Source organism: Juglans regia, chromosome 11, assembly GCF_001411555.2.
Source record: "Juglans regia cultivar Chandler chromosome 11, Walnut 2.0, whole genome shotgun sequence".
Lineage (NCBI taxonomy): Eukaryota > Viridiplantae > Streptophyta > Magnoliopsida > Fagales > Juglandaceae > Juglans > Juglans regia.
In genome coordinates, this window is record NC_049911.1 from 12,260,651 (window position 1) to 12,282,285 (window position 21,635).

Here is a 21,635-nt window from a genome sequence, read left to right on the forward strand (position 1 = left end):
ATGTACCATATGGCGGGTATGCCATAGTGGTGATATGGTGTGTATGGATGGAGTGCATGTGGAATGCACTCCATATGATTGGGGATACACCATATGGCGTGTAGGCCATAGTGGTGATGGAGCGTATGTAAAGGGAGTACGAGTGGAACGTATTCCCTGTGATAGAGTGATGTACCATATGGTAGGTATGCCATAATGGTGATGTGTTGTGTATGAAGGGAGTATACGTGGAGTGTACTCCACGTGGCAGCGACACTCCGTGTGGCGTGTCGTAGAAATAAGGATGGTTAGGTGATTGATGGGCGTGGAACGTGATGGATAGTGTCGGGAGCTGTGAAACAGTGTCCCGAAGTAGCTATGGCGTAGCCTGTAGTCTGAGGTGACAAGTGTCACTGTGATGGACTTATGGTCAGGCGTATGCGCAAAGTAGCAGAACAAGTATAAGAGTACGCAGCGGAAGCATGACTGGGGAATGTCACGAAGTGACATGACTATTGACAGTCGTGCTTGTGATGGGTGAAGTAGTGGAATAAGTGTAAGAGTACGCAGCGGAAGCATGACTGGGCAACGTCATGAAGTGACGTGGTTATTGGAAGTCATGCTTATGATGGGTGAAGTGTTAAAGTGTAGAAATGGCGTAATGGGAACGTGACGAGATGTCACGATGTGACGGGAGTACGTGAGGAACCGTACTCGTGATGAGTCAGGAGTGATGTAGTAGAATGTTAGGTAACACGACAAGGTCACGGTGTAGCACTGGAACAATCTCGGGCTATATAACGTGACATGAAACGTAGTTATGGATGGAGTCTTGTCGTGTTAAGTGTTGGGATGAACTGTCAAAAGGGACGGGTAGCGTGAAGAGTCATGCTAGCCGGGTTAAGAGAAGATTGGTATCGGAGTATGGTCCTTGTCCCTACGAGCAGGTAATCAACGTGTTATATACGTTGATCTTAGGTGATAAAGGGGTAAGGTACCTGTGTAACATGGTGAGAGACACGTGCCGGACGGATTCACTATATGTAATGGGTAATCTGTCATGAGCATAGTTGCACGGTGCTCAAGCCTCAGAGTTGGCTTAGAGCCATGTGTCTTTATGGATGGGAATGAGGATTTAGTGTGGGCCAAGATGCATGAAGGTAGTGACGGATGCATCGTTAGGATTGAGATGTGTGATTCCATCGGTCGGAATCATGCGTCGAATGTGGTTGTAAGAAGAGTAAGATGAATGTCCTAGTGTCTTAATCCTAAGGTGAATAAGGGGTTCACTTTAGTGGATGAGCACTCGAGGCAAGACTTTGAGTTGGAAGTTGTGGTGACCATAAGTGGTCCCCGAAGGGTCTAACATCGTGAAGGGCACGTAAGTGCATGGGATAGAATGAGAGTGTTCTAAGTATAGCGTAGTTCTATTTATAGTTTAAGTTACTTATGCATTAGATAGAGAATGATGCTAAGGTTATGTGTATGCATGTAGGTTGCCATCTGACAAGCACGTGAATGGACTGAATGACATGCAAGTAGCATGGAGTCCAGGTAAGTGTTACGTTCATACTCTTCTAGAGTTATCAAAGATACAAGAAACGCTTTTCCTTTAAAATGCTCACGAAAAGACTAAAGACGTTTTAAGAAAGAAAATGCTAAATGTTCAAAAGTATAAGTATGTACGGCCCCTCATTGGCAGCCCCTTTTTACGCACCCTCATGTATTAATTGTACGCATGTGAATGGATGACTATACGCTGTATGTATTGTATGTATTTTCTAAGAAAAACCCATAAACTGATGAAGATGCATGAAAGGCATGAAAGCAGATGCTTTTGTGAATCCTACGAACCGACGCTCTCATGTGCACCACGAGGTGATACTCGCGGATGCCATGATTGACGACGTTCAAGGTGACACTTATAGGATGCCACGGAAGCTGACGCTTAAGCCCATGTATGTTCTTTGTTAAAGAGAAGATAGAACTGAAATGAAATTGAAAAAGAAAACGGAAAGACCATTTTCGGGCTTATGCCCCAAACGATATTTTCTCACGAAAAGAAATGTTTTCTCATGAAAAGAAATGACTGTTAAATGAAAGAACGAACTGAATGAAAGCTTCAGCTCCTTCGAGCTGACATGAACGAATGAATGAAAAGAAAGAAAGAAAGAAACGAAAGCATGAATGTATGAAGACACGTAACGGCCACATGACATGAACGAAAGGGTACCGATGAATGGGCAGATTGCAATGCCGGGTAAGTAGCGCTGGAAGTGCACCCAGTGCTGCCCCCTATGAAAAAGGGGTTCCCAACCCGTGGCCACGGGCGGAATCCGGGTCCAAAGGAAGACCGCTAACCCCAAACACACGGGGCGTAATTGTGTGTACTGGCCTATGAAAGCGATAAGAAAGAATGGACGTAAGCACGCACGCACGAACGCACATGTATGCACAAGAGCACAAGAGCACGGGCTCTTTAAGAAATGAAGGCACTGACGGGGGAACGTTTTACGACGAGAAAGCCCTTTTTTAAAGTAAAACCCTGTACAGCGACTCTTGACGAAATGAAGGCACTGACGGGGGACACGTTTTAAATAAAGAAAAGCCCCGTCCAGTGACGTTTTCAAACGAACGCACACAAGACACGTAGGCACGCACGTAATAGTATGTACGAATGATGGATGCATGAATGAAAACCTATGTTGTTATATTCTAACCGTATGAAGTAATGCTTACGAGTCTTCGACTCATTTTAGTTTTTATGCATGTCCCTCCCCCCCTCACAGGAATTGCACGATCAGGACGGACACGGCCCACGGGGAAGAACACGGAAGTCTAGGCACGAGTTTTAAACGCACGAGGCCTTTTTATTATAAGATTTATGTTTTCCGCCGTAACCCTCTTTTATGATCAAAGCACATTTTATTTATAAACGTAGAGTCTCGCACCCTGGGGATGCAAGTGAAAAGTTTTAAACAGGACGGTAATTCCCGTCGTCCTTTTTATAAAAATATTTTAGAAAAAGTCCCACCACAAGGACGGGCATTACAATATGCGTACACCTCTCACATATAACGTTGACCCCATATTCCCAGTGTTGTCTTAGATGCTAACCTCATTTTTAGTGTCGAGATCACTACATCGCTCCTTTCTTGTTTTCTCTAAAGAATTTGGTTGCACAAGATTTTAGGTGTTTGAAATCTCAAAACTGAGATTTTGTGCCATGTCCAAATCCTTTTTGTAAGGCATGAGTGTCAGACATTCTTCTAACATAATTCTAACTCCAGATATACTTGGATAGAAGTCCTTTAGCTCAACTATCATACTGCAGGAAGAGACAGATAGCCAGGGCATGGTCCACATGCCCAATCCTCAGTCCTTCCTTGAATGAGAGCCTTATACGTGGTGTTGGGCCATACCTTTAGGTTCAAGTGATATGACTTGCTGAGTTGTAACCTCTTCTACAAACCCACTCCATATGTGACCCTTCAGATGGGGTGTAAGATTTTGACTATGACATTGCCACTCTTTTGCGCATTTTTGTATTGTTACAAAAAACTCCCATATCTGCCCTAGTTTGTCCTAAGTTGTTGCTCACCTTTGGAAGTTAACTCGTGTCTTATTAATCATTACTTGTCTTAGGTGAGTAACTCTTGTCTCATCAGAGTCACTAGCGTCTTTAGCTCATTGTCCTTGTTTTCACAATAGGTTACTTTTCAAGCTCGCCTACAGTATGGAGAGACTTCCATCTCCACCTTGCACTGGGATGTGTCTACTAGGTCTTTTATAAGGTGCATGCTCGCCCACTTGTTGGACTAATTGCCCTTTGTAACTCCCGCAACTATTTTTCACAAAATTAATGGAGTGGTTCTTCATCTTTCTTTCTGCTCAATTCTAGTGGTGGTCTTTCCCTTTGCTCTGATGTGCCCCTCACACTGACATACTGAGAATCATTGCATTAACCATGAGTTACAAACCAGATCAAGCGCATAAGAAGACTCTCAATGCTGCATGAATTCCCAGGAGGTTGCGTTGTCATTCCCTACAAAGTCACCGTGTTCAAGCATGTGCGAGAACTTGTTTGTACATAGTACATGGATTTTCGGTAATTCTTTCATGTCGCGGTACACCGCATCACATGCACACATACAGATCTTTTTGCCTATGCTCTATGTTGTTAATAGAAAACAGAGGAAGAGAGGGGCAATTGTAACGCACCCACACCATATTGAGCCACCTTGTAACTATGCCCCTAGGTGTTTTGATCAACTACTAATCACCATAATAGGAAGGAACGATGAAAGAAAAGTTTTTGAATCTTCACCCCAAGTCTACGTGCACCATCACAGTAAATTTCTCCCATCCTCTCAAATTCATGTATTCTCTCTCCCTTCATATACTAACCTTCAAACAGACTCTAAGATCTAGGATCAAATGTATGGGAAGGGGAGTGAAGTGAAGAAAGATAGTAGGAGAGTTATAAGTAGGAGTGGAGTTACACAAGTAAAAGGCCAAGGTCTATGTTATATTGAGTGATGGTGAATTTAGGTAAAACTTATGTAAGAGTTATACGAGAAAAGGTGAGGAGAGAGTTGGGCAAGGAATAGCTAGCAAAGTGATAAGCAAGCAAGGTGTTAGGCGAGCAATGTGTTAAGTGAGCAAGTGTTAGGCGAGCAAGGCATTAAGGGAGCAAGTGTTAGGCGAGAAAAGTGTGGTAGCAAGGACAATGAAGTAGGACAAGGAACTTGAATGTCACGAATTAGCCTTATGCTTAGTGCATGATGCATATTCTGCATACTACTAATATAAAGAATGCTTATTCTATTTCTTAAATATTATAGGTTTGGTTTAATGCTCAGAGATACACACTGATAGCTTAATTTACACAAGGAACGAGGTAAATGATTATGATCATGTCATTCTAGACAACATTTTATGTAAACTGGAAGGTCTTTTTGCAACTTTATATAAGCACTAAATATTCATAAATGTGTATATATATATATGTATATATGTATTTGCTTTTGTTGGATGCCATTTTTTACAAATCCTATATACAATGAAAGAAATTTCTTATTATTTAAAAATTGATGAATGATGGTGTGACTGAATACTATGGTCTTAAGGCCCAAAGGGGTTATCATATCAAATGCAACGACATGCTTTCTCAAGAAAGTACAACTGCTAGATTGTCGATAGTAGTAGGTGAGACTCCCGCCAAGAGCTAGATAGAAATAAGGAATAGAGGGAAGATCTAGAGGTAAGTTCATACTCTCTCTTTCGGGTGATCTAGAGAAATCTCTTTGGCTACAACTGATTTAGGTACCAGAGGTGACCCCTGGCCAAGAAGGCCAAGCACGTCTTGCTTTCTGATTTCAAGTTCGTGCAGAATCACTCAAAACAAATGCGGACATGATGTAAAGTGTGGAAAAATATCAAAAAAATTATTCCATTTTACATGCAACCTCCATGGCCATGAAATTGAACCGATGGCCACCTTGATGGCCTTATATTGTTTTCCTTTTAACTTTTGCATGAACAGTATGATCCTTTATGAGGCAATCCGTGCATAGTCCATGAATAGCTCCATGCATGTCGTAGGATTCTATTATCTTTGTTATTATTTGTTAAAATAAATGATAGGTTTTCTTATTTATTTAAAGCTAAATTCCTTCAAAACATTCGAAACCTAAGGTTTTAGAATCCTACTAAACCAAAGGGTCACAAATTTAGGTAATAAAATAAGTAACCACCAAGTTGGTTGCACAGTTAGTATGAGTTGGTATTTTTTGGCTTTGAGGTTAGGAGTTCGAGTCAGTACATAAGTTGAATGCACTTGTGGTAGTAAAGCATGACCTTTGGGCCATGCGATTGGTTTTGGACCAGCTAGATATTTTGGGCGTGTTGTGGTGATGGGTTCGCCCTTGAGGCAGTAGCTATGGTTCAAACTGAACATTCCGAGAGACTCCTATGGTCACGCCCAATAAGGATTGCTACGCTCGTCACCCCTACCTTCCCTTTTATTTAAGAAAAAAATAGATAATAAAGTGAAGTACGAAGACACAAACTAGGCAAGTAGGCAATTATATTTTTTCTAGATGAGCTGATCTTAGCCTTGATGTTTGGAATTCTTAGAACTTGTCTCTATCACTATATCATTGGTCCTTGGGATTAATTTGAGTCTTGATTATGGCTACTTATCAATATTCCATACATTAACTAGTATTCCAAATGGAAAACTTGGGTTCGAAACCCCCCACTCCCTTATATAAAAAAAAAACAAAACACATGATTTGTTTTTGAAAAATAACACTCAAAGGAAGAGAGAGAAGATAGGGACAAAAACAATTTGGAATAAAAATTAAGGGTTGTGGGAAAACTTGATGAATTAAAACAATTGAGAGTCACAAAGTTTCACTGGAATAATAGAGCGCCATAAACAACATCAATATATAGGACAATCGAAACTAGGATACGTAATGACAACAAATAGTCCAATGTGGATGCATCGACTCAGTATTTGAATTGTTGAATTTACCATCAATGTGGGATCTACAAGATTTAAAGGTGTTCCTTGCCTCCAGTTTTCCCAAGCCTACAAATAAAGATAATTTAAGTGGCAGACACATGAGTATCAAAGACTAGTATATTCATTTATTTTGTCAATATCAAAACATATATCCATTTAATATAAATATATATATATGTGCATTGATAATGATACTTACATAGCTTAGAAGGCCATCAGGAAAAGAACTATTTTTATGCCCACTCACTATCTCCAAAATTAGCACGCCAAAACTAAAGACATCGGACTTTGTTGAAAAGGTTCCACGTTGAGCATACTCTGGAGGCATATATCCACTGCAAGTCATGGACATGATCAATATATAGTACTATTAGTTTCATTTGAAAAATAACAGTTCAGCTCATATTCTTTAAAAATGATTTCAAGTACTACCTCCATTTTGTTTCTAAGAGATAAAATTAGTAACTATTTGTGTTACTTGTATAGAGCATGCAACGCTATATATGGTTATTATTTCTAGCTTACATATATATACTTACTAAGTCCCAATAATTCTCTTTGTATTGCCTTCAGTTCGATCTAACAACCTTGCAGTGCCAAAATCTGAAATTTTTGGATTCATATATGCATCTAACAAGATGTTGCTAGCTTTGAGATCGCGATGAATAATACGGAGTCGGGAATCTTCATGAAGATAAAGAAGCCCTCGAGCAATACCCTCTATAATTTTGTGCCGTTTTTCCCAATTCAGTTGGACTTGTTTGATTGGGTCTTCATGTTCATGCAACCATAAAATAGAGGCTTCATTCATTTGAAATCAAACTATGAATAGAAGAATCTAAAATTTAAGCAAAAGTAGTGTAACCATACCAAATAAGAAATGATCAAGGCTTGCATTAGGCACAAACTCATAGATAAGAAGCCTTTCATTTCCTTAAACAAGATCCCATGATGCTCAACAGATTTCGATGTTGAAGCCTTGCTAGCAATCGAACCTCATTCTCAAACTCTATATTTCCTTGTCTAGAACCCACAGATAGCCTTTTCACAGCTATTTCTAGTCCATTTTGTAGCTTACCCTGATATGGAAATACGTTATATATAACATCATAATGAAATACTACAAAATCCTCAAGGATTATTCATAACCTACTTTGGAATCTTGGATTTAGACTTTAATGACAAACATGATATGCTTTTGATCAACTAATTGATCATGATATCACTCACCTTGTAAACAGCACCGAAAAAGTTGTCTGTAGCAACTCTGATTGTGCCAAAGTCATATCTAATAAATGATTCACGAACACTACTATTTTCATGCTTGGCTTCACCTAATAATTAGCGGCATGTCATGAGTAACTTCCAAATCTTATATATATATATATGTTCAATGCCCAAAACAGGCTTGCTAGTGCAATTGTTATATATTATATATCACATGTATATTGACGTACGAGAGACTGATCTACATAACTATTACGTACAAGATCATAAATTTGTGAACAAATATTGCAAAAGACTCATATGTTAATTAGTTAATATTTTTATATAGATCTAACACTTCTCAGAACAAAAATTCAAAACTTACTTTTCATGACTTTCTGCCTTGACTTCCTTACTCGTTAATAGAAAACGAAGATGCAAACGATTAGCAAAGCAAAACCAATAGGCGATACAACTATGACTATCGTAGTTCGAGATGGTTTACTTTCCTTTCCTGCAAACACCAAAACAATGTTTTAACCAAAAAATATGAGCTGGATATTGAAATCTATCAACAAAACCCAAACCGAAAGAGAATTTTACATCTTCCAACTACAAGCTGCTGATACATCAACTTTTCATTGTAATTAAAATACATTCATTTACATACAATCAAAACTTATAAATTTTGATAAAAAAATATCTTGATGGTGCATGGTTGCTAGTCACCGAACTCTGGCGGCTGGTGGCCGGATTCGAACCACCTCGTTGTGGTTTAATTTACACCACATCTTGATCAAAGATGCACCCATTAACAATGATAAATTATAATATTTAGAAGAAACTCCAAGGGGTTGGCTCAAGTGGTGAAGGCCTTGGTCTTGGGATATCACTCCCTTCATGGTCCAAGGTTCAACACTTTATGAGTGCAAACAATCTTTTGGAGTCACACCCCCTGGTACAAAGCAAATGATTTAACCAGTTATGTGTAGGAAAACTTCCGTGGGTGCGATGCAGGGGACCAGAGTTTACTCTACCGGGATAGGTCCAAAGGGCCCTGCTTTGGAGAGGTTCCCCGTCATTAAAAAAAAAATATTGAGAAGAAGTTGTCATGATGAGAACTTTTGGAATCTTACGTTGTGCACATAAAATAGAAGCAAAAAAATAAATAAATAAATAATAATCAAGATGATCACTTACATAAACTCTCGTCATAAAATATTTTATTCTTTTTTTTAAAAAACAACCTCTTTTCATTTCATTCATCATACTCATTATTCATTACAATGCTTATCAAACTGTACATATATCTCTCGATAATCATAGGTCCCTCTTCTAACCATACCAAGTCATCTTCATATAGTAAAGCTAATTTGGCAACTTGATGAGCTACTTTATTACTCTCTTTAGGCGTGTACTAAGGGTGACAAAAAAAAACTAGTGAACTGGTGAGTTCGGTCCGGTTCTAAATCGAGGATCCCAAGATTTTGCTTAAGATGGATGAGTTGCTTAACCTCATCGAGGATGGGTTTACCCTTGAGGCCTGATTCTATTTCGTTATTTCTTGTTTAAGGAGATCCGGGATGTCTTAAATAAGGATTATATGCTGCAATGACCACTTGTGCTTGCCGGAGCTCTCATGCTAGAAAACCGGATGGACTACATGACTGACTATATAATACAGGCATGAGAGTTTATGTTTGAGCCAAAGAGGTCGCTCGAAGTCTGGAGATACAACAATTAGGACCCTATGCCCTATTGGGAAATAGCTTCTTTTGATGTATCATGGGATTGTTGTGAACTTGGTACTTCAAGGGTTATGATTTAAACCCTTCTTTTGCATTGGGAGACCTTGAACAAGTACTTTTGGGATTTCTTAGTTATAACACATTGGTACCATGCATAAATTGCTCTAATCTTTACTTAGCATCAAAAATTTTCTACTACGAGTATTGCATACTGCTATAAACATATTAGGTGTATTGCATATTATTTTTCATGAACTGGGGGGTATGTAGCCTTAACTTACATGTCCCGACACTTTAGTCGCCGTCCAATCCCAAGTGGGGTTTGAGAGCGTCACAGTCTCCTAGTTGCATATATAATTTTTTGTATTATATTATATAAAATATATATTATTATATTATATGTTAAATTGCTAATTAATATAATATAAAACTTTAAACTTATTATTCATGCCTATTAATTTTATAACATCAAATTAATATAACATGAAATTTTAATTTTAAACATGAACATTAATATTAAGTTATTAATATAAAGTTACTTTATATATATATATATATATCAAGGATAAATACATTTTTGACATAATAAATTATAATATATATATTTTTTATAAATATATTTTTACACACTTGATCATATATACTCATATAAAAGTATTTATGAAGACTATTGTTAAATTCAATACTGTACTAGTTTGTGTTAATTATTATAAAATAATATACTTATACTATAATATAAAATATACTAATAGTTTAGTATATGTAAAATCATATTATCACTAACATACATAATCAAGCATAAAAATAAGTTAGAGACTAGTATAATAACAAAGAATTAGACACTATAGTGTAAATCTAGTATAGAAATAAATTAGACACTACTTATTAGTATAGAAACAAGTCTAGTATAATAAGTTCATCTCACTAATTATACTATACTAAGTGCATGTTTGGAATTGCAGTGAGAAATATAGCTTTTGAAAAGTTATTTTCTATTTGGTAACTATATGTTTAAATCACATTCAAAACGTTTGGAAAGAAATTAAAAAAGTACTTTCTAAGGCGGAAACGAAGATGATTTGATTTTTTTTAAATTTTGATCATATACTTAAAAGTTTGAAAGCTGTAATTATCTGAAAGTCATATGAGTATTTTCATCCATTGATAGTCTTTTTAAAATTGAAACTATATTCCAGATTATTCAGGAAAATACGTTCGAGGAAAGCATTAAAATTATATTTGTTCTCAAACGTACTTTGTAACTTATTTGAGATTAAAAAGTACTTTAATATGTAGCACTCAAACAACTTAATTTTTTCATTACAAAGTTTTTATGGTTATTTATGCAATTTTTAAGACTCCTAACACAATCCTAGACAGGCCCTAAGTTAATCAAACTAATAAGTTAGGCACTACTAATACTATACAAGTATAATTAGACATTAATGAATTAGTAATTGTTAATAATAAATACTAAATTATAACAATTAAATTTAGCGTTGACACATGGAAAAAAGCAGGCTTGACCTGACCGAAACCAAAAAAAATGAAAGTCCCTGTTTCGGTGATGTATCAATCCATATCTGTGATACCCCATATGATAAGGATAAGGATAGGTGGTGAATGAGATCCTACATTACTTAGGAAGGAAAAGTTTTTGCTCTTTATAAGGTTCCAATAGGGTTCCAATTGTATCACTGACTAGTCCTTTTGAAGTATAGGCTATGTAGTTTGGGACTTCCATTGGGGTCTTACAAATGGTATCAGAGCCTATCCCAACCATAAATGTGGGACTTGAGCCATGCCACCTACAACGAACAGGCCATTTGAGGATGTCGGGAATTTAAAGGGGATAGATTATGATACCCCATATGATAAGGATAACGGTAGGTGGTGAATGAGATCCCACATTACTTAGAAAGGAAAAGGTCTTGCTCTATAATGCCCGGGTCCCGCACGGGTCGGAGAGTTACTTCCTAGCACTTAAAATCACATTCCAACAATATAAAAATAGACTCCAAATTCTCAATATCATTTAGAAAATTCGATTCAATCTAATTTCCTCAATATAATCAATTTTTCAAAATGTCAAGTCATTACAACATAATAAAATTTCTTAACAAAATACGACAATACTCATAAAAAACTTCCTATGCATGAACCACTACACTTAAAACATCTCACTCAATGCCTCATAATTTTGATCCTCAGCTGAACCATCATAATATCTGAAAAATATTGTGGAGATAAGGGGTGAGTTATCAACAACTCAGAAAGCAGAGAGCATATACTATGTAAACATGAGCATTTATTAAGTTCGATATGCAGAACAAGACATTTACTTTCAGAATGCAGAAACAACAAATTTTCTTTCAGAATGCATAAACAAAACTTGTTACAAAACATCGGAGCGAAATTTTCAGAAAATCAAACTTGTTCCCAAAAAAAAGAAAATCCATTGGCATTTCCAAACTAAAACATTATAATCATATCATCTCTTAGCATCACATCGGGACAAATACCATGTTTAACACCCGTGGTAAAGTTATAAACCACCATTATATCCATGGCTGGGCCATATTCCATGTTTAACCCTTGTGGTAGGGTTATAACCACCATTATACCCGTGGTTGGGCCATATACCATGTTTCACTCCCGTGGTAGGGTTATAAACCACCATTATACCCGTGGCTGGGCCGTATACCATGTTTCACCCCCGTGGTAGGGTTATAAACCACTATTATACCCGTGACTGGGCCGTATACCATATTTCACCCCCGTGGTAGAGTTATAAACCACCATTATACCCGTGGCTGGGCCTTAACAGAAAACATAACATATATCATCGGAATCAGATCATCATGCCAAGGTTTTCAGATAACACATCATATCAAAACAAAATACTTAATAGCTTTAGATCACTTCACATGTTCGAGATAAACAGAATGAAAATATTTTCATTTGTTCATAACAAAACTTTTAGATTTTCATATTCGCTCTTTTGCATAGTTCAGAAACAAAATACACAAAATTAGCTCATGTCTACACCAGTCATGACAGAAAAACACTTTCTCTTATATTGAATTTATGCATATGCAGAATAAATATCTGAGGTTGTTTTCAGATAATTTCTTTTAAAAAAACAAACATGTTTATTTTTCAAGGTCAACCTCATTTTATTTCTTTTATGCAAAACTAGTATATGAACTCCGCTTACCTGGACAACTTAGCTTTTCAGAATTTTCCTCAAAAAATGTCGAGTCAACTATAAATCTTCACCTATAAAATAATCACATAATTTCCGTAAGTTTTCAATCAATCACGGATTTCAATATTTAAGCCCAAACTTCTAAAATAACTTATTTTAATATCTCAAAACCTAAAACCCTCATAATCCCAAAATATATCATCACTTCCTAAAAATCACCAATATCCACGACCAACGTCAAACTCAAAACACCAATATTTAAACCCGAAACAGCTAACAAATTTCAAACATAAACCAATCTCACACAAACAATTCCATCATCCAATCCAACCGGCACCCTTACTCCTCGGACTTAGTCCGGCACAACCGACAAATTCAGAGTAAATATGAATTAGCTCAAAATTACATTTAAATCTCAAAAGTTCTTTGGAAAAAAATACTTACAATGCTATAATATAATTTTTGAAAGATCATGGAGGTGCTAGTTGCGGCAACGCAGCAACAAAATAGTGCGAAATGCACTGTGGCCATGGGTCTCAAAAACCCACTTTTGAACGGGAGTAAATGAAGACCCGAGATTGATAGGGTGGGGCTTAGGAATGTCGATGAAGCTAGTGGTGGTGGTGGTTGGCCGTGGGTGGCGGCGCAATAGGCGGTTTAAGGCCAAAATGCTCAAATCGGAGATGGAGATAGATGGGGCTTCATCGGTGACAGATCGGAGCCAAGGATGGGTGCACTAGGTTGCTAGGAGGTCGAGGATGAAGTGGTAAAGAAATGGTGGCCGGTGGTGGCGCGACGGCGGCACACGAGCACAAGGAACGCCGTGGCATAGTGTTGCGCGTGGGGGTAGACGGCGACGCTAGAGGGGCTGAGATTGAAGGGAGGTGGTCGCCGGAGGGTTGGGAAGGCCGTGGGTTGGGCGGTGTCGCCGGACGGAGGCGCATGGCGGCGGGCTGGGAGAGGAAGGAAAACGCACGGGAAGAGGGCGTCGCTTGCGGGATGGAGCAATTCCGGAAAAGGAAAGGAAAAAAAAGAAAAAGAAAAAAGAAGAAAAAAGAGAAAAGAGAAAAAGAAAGTGGAAAAAGAAAAATGAAGGGAAATAAATGAGGTCTAAAACTCACAACTTGGGTCACAAAATTTCAACGAAAAATTATTTCAACACCATAGTTTTAAATAAAATAAATTTAAACACAGTGACTAAGTAAAATAAAATAATTAAATCCAACAATACAATAATTTTAAAACCCACAAACTAATTTAAATTAAGAGAAATTTAAATGCATAACAAATAATCATTCAATTAAAAAAAACACTAAAATAAGGGGTGTTACATGCTCTTTATAATGTTACAATGGGGCTCCAATTGTATCATTGAATAGTCCTTTTAGAGTATATGCCATGTGGTTTGGGCCTTCCATTGGGGTGTTACAATATCAATTCTTAAATTTCAAAAACCGATGTATATCAATTTGGTTTCAAAATGAATTTTGAAACCAAACTGAAATGGAACGATACCACTCCTACTTGACACCCTCCTCTCCTCCCATGTTTTTTGTTTATTTTATGAGATATATATCTCATTAAATTATATGAATGACCTCTTTTCGGGCTTTTACCTATTTTTTATGGGATTATTATGATTTTTATTTATTTGTTGCTTTTTAAAATAAATTATAGCTTTTTATTTTTGTCATTTTTTTAATTTTTTATATTTTATAAATTATCTAGCTTTAATAATTTTTATCTTTATTTAACAGTCATATGGCATGCCTAGCAAAAGATTTTATTTGAAAAACTTACAAACCAAAGTAGAAAAAATATAAACTTACTCTAGAGGATATAGATAATCATGTAAAACTCAAAGATCGATTTTTTTTTTCTTTTTCTTTTTAAACTATATAAACCAGTCTAGTCCTGTGCTAGAAAAAGGAAAATTGGAACTGGACCGAATTGGACCTGTTTTGAGAAAAATAAAACCAGTATCGGAGCAAACCAAACTCGGTCCCGAACCAAACCCACAGGTTCTGTTTAGTCCGGTTTACCGGTTTTTTTTTTCACTTCCTAACTATTGCCCTAAAAATGACCAAACTATCGCCACGTGGCCAACGATTAGGCAAAAGCTTTGCAAATTAATACGGCTCTGTCAATTGGACAAAAGTTGGAGTGGAGTGTATAAAATATCAGAGTTGGAGTGGAGTCTGAAGTCTGGGTGAACTCAGACACCTTTGATATCGGGTAAAACTTGGGAAATACTCTAACCATAAAAAGATTATATAAAAGTAATCTCAAAAATTATTGTGGCTTGATGTGATTCGTCAGATTGTAAAATTACTTTTATTATAAAATAGATATAACAGATCAAATGAAGTCATGCCAATTTGTAAAATTATTTTTTGTAATTATTTTGTGGATGTAGCAGCACTCGTAAAACTTTGCCCCTCACTTTCCCTCCCATCCCAATTCCTCAACTTTGTAAGCTTATGCAGTGGCAGATCCACCTTGAGCTTAGGAGGCCATGCCCCCCAAAATTTTATGAAAATTCAAATTACCCTCCCAAGATTTTGTGAAAATTCAAGATAACCCCAGATTTTATTCATAAATCTATAAATATAGAAAATGACCATCCAAAATATTTATAATCATCAAAATACTTAGAAATGACTTTTGAATTTTTTTCATACAGTCCTAGAATTTTTTATAATTTCTATATATTATCTACTTTTAAGGATGTGGCCTCACCAAAATGAAATTAAACTAAGTTTAGGAGGAATAATAAACTTATTAATATGGATTCCAAAGTTTTTTGTTATATAATATTAGGCTTCTTAATATAGAATCCAAAGTGAAAATGCAAGAAAAAACATTAAACGTTGTTGATCTATATAAAAAGTAATTTAGAAGTTTTATCCTCTAGACTTCATCGTGCAACTGTGAGTCATGTACTCCACTCTGCCACGAGTCCCATGAACCATCACCCTGAGTCTAAGCAATATCATGATCATCAAATGATTCGAATAGTTAGACTCCTGATTCGTAAACTCCTTTACTCATTTAATTTTATTAATCAAGCTTATGTAGGTTAAAATGTCCTAGGGTTTATTTTTAAGGTTTCTTAGGGTTCGGACTTGGGTTCTTTTTTTTTTGGGCTTTTTTAAGCTCTAACTGATTATTAATGATTTGTGATGGTTAAGGCTACATTTCTTATGTTTGTTTTGGCATATATGATATATATACACATTGTTATTTGTTAGGTATAATAGGCTATGGTTTTTTATTTTCAAGGGTTGATTAGTTTTGTAACTTTGTAAGTTCTGTAACTTGTCATTTGCAGGGATTGATTGTTAAATTGGGTTTGAATTGCTTGATAGAAATTTGTAACAAAATTCTGTGTAACTAGTTATTTGTTACGGTTTGAACTTTGAAAATTGTCTTGATAAATCATAAAGGGATTGGGTTTGAATTGTTTCATTGAAGTTTATAGTTATTGAAATTAGTGTTGATTGATTGAAATTCACAAATTTTTCGATTTTGGTATTTTTATTTTTTATCAGAGTTGGGTATGTATAATTTACAGACTTGGGTGTATATAATTATTCTTATGGCTTTTATTTGTCAATCAGTATGGATATGGATGCTACACCTACTCTAGATGTTTTTCCTAACTTGGATGCTACACAGCCTAGACCTACCCTATTCCTCCATAAAAAGACTTGGCGAGAACGTACGGTGCCAATGGTGCCAGCCAATCAACAACGCTCAAGGTTCGATTCGGGCTAGGCGTGTAATATTCACTAGGAAGTGCACATGTTAGGAAACAGATATATGGTTTGCTGCGAAAAAGTACATATTTAGTCTGAATGTTAAACGTTATAGTACCAAAAGTCTAAAAACCATAAATACATTCTCAGAATATCCACAAGTCACTTCATTTCTTAAATAATTATACACATGTCCAACTATTCATACACCCAAAATGAGGCCGACCGAACATATATGATCATTTGACTGCTAATTACAAGTACAACTCCCATAAATGGATAGGTTTTACAATAGAAAACAGTTTAGACGCCTATTGATTAGGTTAAGTTGGCTCTTCCTCTTTGAGTATCACTCTAGGGCCGACTTCTGCATTAGTCTATGGTTCCGATACCGAAACCATATGTAGGTTAGGCAGCTATAACAAGACTACTAATTAGAAACAATGCTCGGAATATGCAATGAATAGTTTCATGTAATGAAATGGGAGAACGCATGTATTAGTGCATAGCGAGAAATCACCCTCTATGCAAAACTCAATACACATATAGGTTGACTCACTTGTCCTTAACACAAAGATATACATTTTGCATTGGGGAACGTCTACCCAACCAACCAACTCAAAGATATCTACATGTGATATGCCCTTTTGCTTGGCTAAATGTAGACATGCACAATCCTACCAAGGGGATAAACATGGCGTCATTTTTGTTTATGATGTTGTTTCAATTATGCTTGTGCCAATAGTCTTTTGTATATTATTATTGAAATGAAAAGTTTCTGGAAATACAACTGTCATATTTTGAGAACTATCTATTTCTCCATTATGTAACTGGCGTATGTTTACACGCTAGTATAGGCTCACTCCTTACTGAGTTGTTGATAACTCACCCAATTATTTCTATTATTTTTAGATGATTTGGATTTTTTAGCGAGGCATCAAGAATAGAAAACATGAGTGAGATTAGTTGGGCGTAGCGGAATACCTACTAAAGGTTACAAGAGGCTATAAGGGGATTTTATTCAAGAAACCAAACATTTTTTTAGTGTTATTTTGGGATATTGATGTTGTTATTGAGAATTTGTGGTATTTTTAGTTAATTGTGTTGGAGTAGTTCATTAATGTTCTTTTAGAGGAATGTACATTTTGGATTGAATCTATGAGTTTTATACTTTGGAGTTTGAGTACTGCTAGAGCCACCATTGGTGGCTCCCGCTGGGAGCTACCGCGTGCTTTAGCACGTGTTTTTTTATGTATTTTTTTTCAATTATTTTTTATAGAAATTTTTTTAATACTTTTAAATATTTTAAAAAAATAAAATAAATTTAGAATATTATTAAAAAACACTTTCCTTAATCATACAGTAAAAAAAATCATTAAAAACTACATCTTTAATCACGAGGTAAAATAAATTTTTTTTTTTATTTTACCTCGTGATTAAGGAAGTATTTTTTAATGATATTATGAATTTTTTTATTTTTTAAAATATTTAAAATTGTTAAAAAAATCTATATAAAAAAAAAACACATAAAAAAATACATATTAATGCAAGCGGTAGCTTCCAGCGGGAGCTGGGAGCAGGACGCTTAGCATTTTCCTTCGAGTTTATACCTGTATTGTTGAAATGTGATTTTATGTGACAAGAATTAACTCCCTGGCTATTTTGGGTATGTTGCCTTACATTTTGGGTCATGTCGAGTCACTACAAGAAAAAGCTGTTTTTGCTGCCAAAAACAATTGAGGCGAGGCATTTATTGTCATAACAGACCATTAGTTACTGTAGCGGCATTTTTCTGCTGGCGATAGGAATGTTCGCCATAAGATGCATCTTTTTGCGGCGACATTCATATTTTTGCAGCGACATTATAAAATCCCATGCAATTTAGTTGAAATAGCAAGCTATGTTCTTTTCGCCGCGACATTTTTATCCCCGCATTGCGTAAAGTGTGCGAGTCGAAGGAAAACCCTAAACCTCTCTCTGCAAAATTACATTCCACATTTCACCGCAATTGTCCCTTCCTCTAGATCTCTGTGACACAGATTGACTTCCCCTCTGGAAACCATCCATTTGCTGCACGCCATCGCCTCCTCGTGGTCGCAAGGAAGTATCCTCTGTCTCTCTTTATCTTTCACCGTCCCTCTCTCTCTCTGTCCTTCTCTCTCTCTCTCTCTCTCTATTTCTATAACTTTCACTCAGTGCCTCTCTCTTCCTCCGTGATTAGGCTGCCCCACCGTCGCGCACGACCTCCTCCACTCGGTCCCTATTTCAGCAAGTTTTCTCCCCTCTGAATCTTTGTGGTATTTCTCTCCCTCACATTGATACTACCTCTCTCTACTTTGGGTATCTGTATTTTGCTACTTTTTTTTGTTCATTAGCAAGTGAAAGGTAAATTCATTTACATACAAATTATCAGATACTAGTTTATTTTTTTTTTTAAATTATACTAGTTTAAAATTGGTTGTGAATATGTTACAAATTCCACTGCTTTATGTACATTACGAACTTTTTTATGCTAAAGGATGGGTTTTGATCAATCTGTGTGGTATTTCTCTCCTTCACACTTTCACACTGTGACTATCTCTCTCTGTTTCGCATACATGTATTTAGCTAGTTTTATTTTTGGGCTCATTTGCAAGAGAAGGGTAAAGCCATTTGCATAAAAATATTCAGATCTTAGTTTAAATTGATTTGAATTTGTTACAAATTGCAGTGACAACTTTTGGAAACAACAATGAGAGAAATTTCTCTGCTATATTGAAGTTTTAGCATATAAGTGTAAATTGATTGAAATTTTTCTATGTTGTTTGGCGAATGTTGTTTTGGGTGATATACTAGTTTAAATTGATTGTGAATCTGTTACATTAGTGTTTTATCTGGTACTTGACAACTTTTGGAAACAACAGGTCCAGAAATTTCTCTGCTATATTGTAGTTTTAGCATATAAGTGTAAATATATCTTTTCAATTTTTTTTCCTGGACCCCAGTTCAAAGACTACAGAAAAATCTGAAGGTTATGAATCCTGCCATCTACTTACTATCAACAAAGTACACAATATAAGAGATAAGGGTCTTTAGACATGTATATTTTGCCTCAGCATTAATCTTTGCCACCTATACCAAAACATTGGAGCTATGTTTCAACGATTTTGTATACTTTTTCTTCTGTAAAGTAAAGAAGAAACTGATCATCTATATAATATGATACATATAAATATGTGTGTATATATATATATATATATATATAATATCTCCATCGATCGGCCATGTGCATTGCTAATATTATTCATGTTCTGATAATTAAGATGTTTAATTGCTTATTATACCAGATTTAATTGCTTGAGGGGTTAGGAAATTTAGAATACCAGATTTACATATTATACTGGAACAACAAATCGTGATGTCTCTTTATTTTTCATGATTCTTATTTTCCATTGGATACTTCTACTATTTATATCAGGAAAAAAAAAAATTGTTCAGGTAAGAGAATTACAGTTTGCAGAATTAACTGTTATTTGCTTTTGGTGTGCTAGTGCTGAAGGGTGCAACTGAATACTGAACTATCTAGGGATGCCTAGGAATCTGGACCATAAGTAATGCAACATTTTCTAAAGGATTTGGTCTGCAAGATGATGACGATGCTTAAATTTTTATGCAGGATAATGCTAACGCTTTGAAAGCTCAACTTGATCAACAGAAAACTGTTGCTTAGAATCTTGTCTCTAATACACGGGTACATCAATATCTATTTTTCATTTGCCATTCTTATCCTTATAGGGTTGTTTTGATAGACATGTTCGATTGTCGATTAACGTCACTATTGTTTTGGCATTGATGATGTTACGTTATAATTCATGCACGTGTGAAGAAGCCATGTTTTGGTTTGTGTGGTAAAAAATTCAAGTAAAAAGGCATATCTTCATAATATAATTGCCAAGCAAATAGAAAGCATTTTTACTTGGATCTTCTTCTTCTTCTTTTTAATTTGATTTGAGAAGTTGGATTTTTTTGTTGGTAGAATGCATTTAATTTGTTGTTATTTGTCAAAAAGGTATGTCCATTATAGGTACTATGGAATTTAATGTTGATGTTTGTTCTGATAAGTTGGATCTTTTTTTGTTTGTTAGGATGCATTATTTTGTCAAAAAATGGTATTGTTCCTTGCGTGTACTATGAATAACTGGGGAGAGGAGCTGTGATATATTTATCTTCAACCTTAGGTGACAGTCATACTTTGCAACAAATTTGAACTTTAAATGTAAGCAAGAAATTGGGCAGAACCAAGGCAATTAATTCTGCTTGTTAAAACAGGTTAAAACGCTAATTTTGATAGAATCAATTTTATTTTGTGTCCAGAGACTGGTAGATGAACTTTTCCATATGCAAGTCATATTTGCAACCTTAAGTTATTCTGACTCTTCCCATGCTATTAACTATAACTAGTGTACATAAAGTATTTAATAAATTTGCATTCTATAAATTTTGTCTTATGTAGCTTTTGGAGAGTAAGATACAGGAAGCAAGGGTGCTGCAGAAAGAGTTGATTCTGTATTCAGTTGGCCATTATCCTTTAGAAAAAATATGAAGTTAAGAAAACTTGAGAGAGAGAGAGAGAGAGAGGGATAGAGAGCGCAATATAGGGTTGTTCTCGTGTGCATCTCACAGCACTGGTATATATATGGGGGAAGTATTAATGGAAATTAATGTGCAAACTATATATATATATATAACCCACAGTTTGGCAATGCTTGTTGAGTGAGTCAATGGAGCCTCCCATAGTCCAACATAAATGACACTAGCCAAGTAGTCTATAGCAAAATGGGACATTTGGTGGCTTCCACCCATTGATGGATCATCTATTCTAGTATATTTTATTCGGGTCCTTTATTTTTTTTCTACACCATAATCCAGCAATTTCTGTGTAAAAGATGCAATATAATTGTCATGACTGAATGCTTGGAGATGTGGTAATTGGAAGCACAGGACCATGCTTCCATCATTATTCTAAATGCTTGCTTCAAGTCCATACTGTGGGTTGCTCTCCCACATCTCCTTTAGCTCCGATATATATTGAGAACCAAAAAGATGTTGAGTCCAACTTATACGACTATTCTACCTGTTGGAGATTTTGTGTGCATAGTGATTGGTTTGTGATAAGAAAATTAGTTGTTTATGTCAAAACATATATGATTTATACTCCATTTATT

The 21,635-nt window shown here is 35.9% G+C and overlaps 1 pseudogene; it reads right to left on the reverse strand.

The window, feature by feature from the left end:
* Positions 1-3,838: 3,838 nt before the first annotated feature.
* On the reverse strand, positions 3,839-18,512 carry LOC108995804 (annotated as a pseudogene).
* Positions 18,513-21,635: the final 3,123 nt, after the last annotated feature.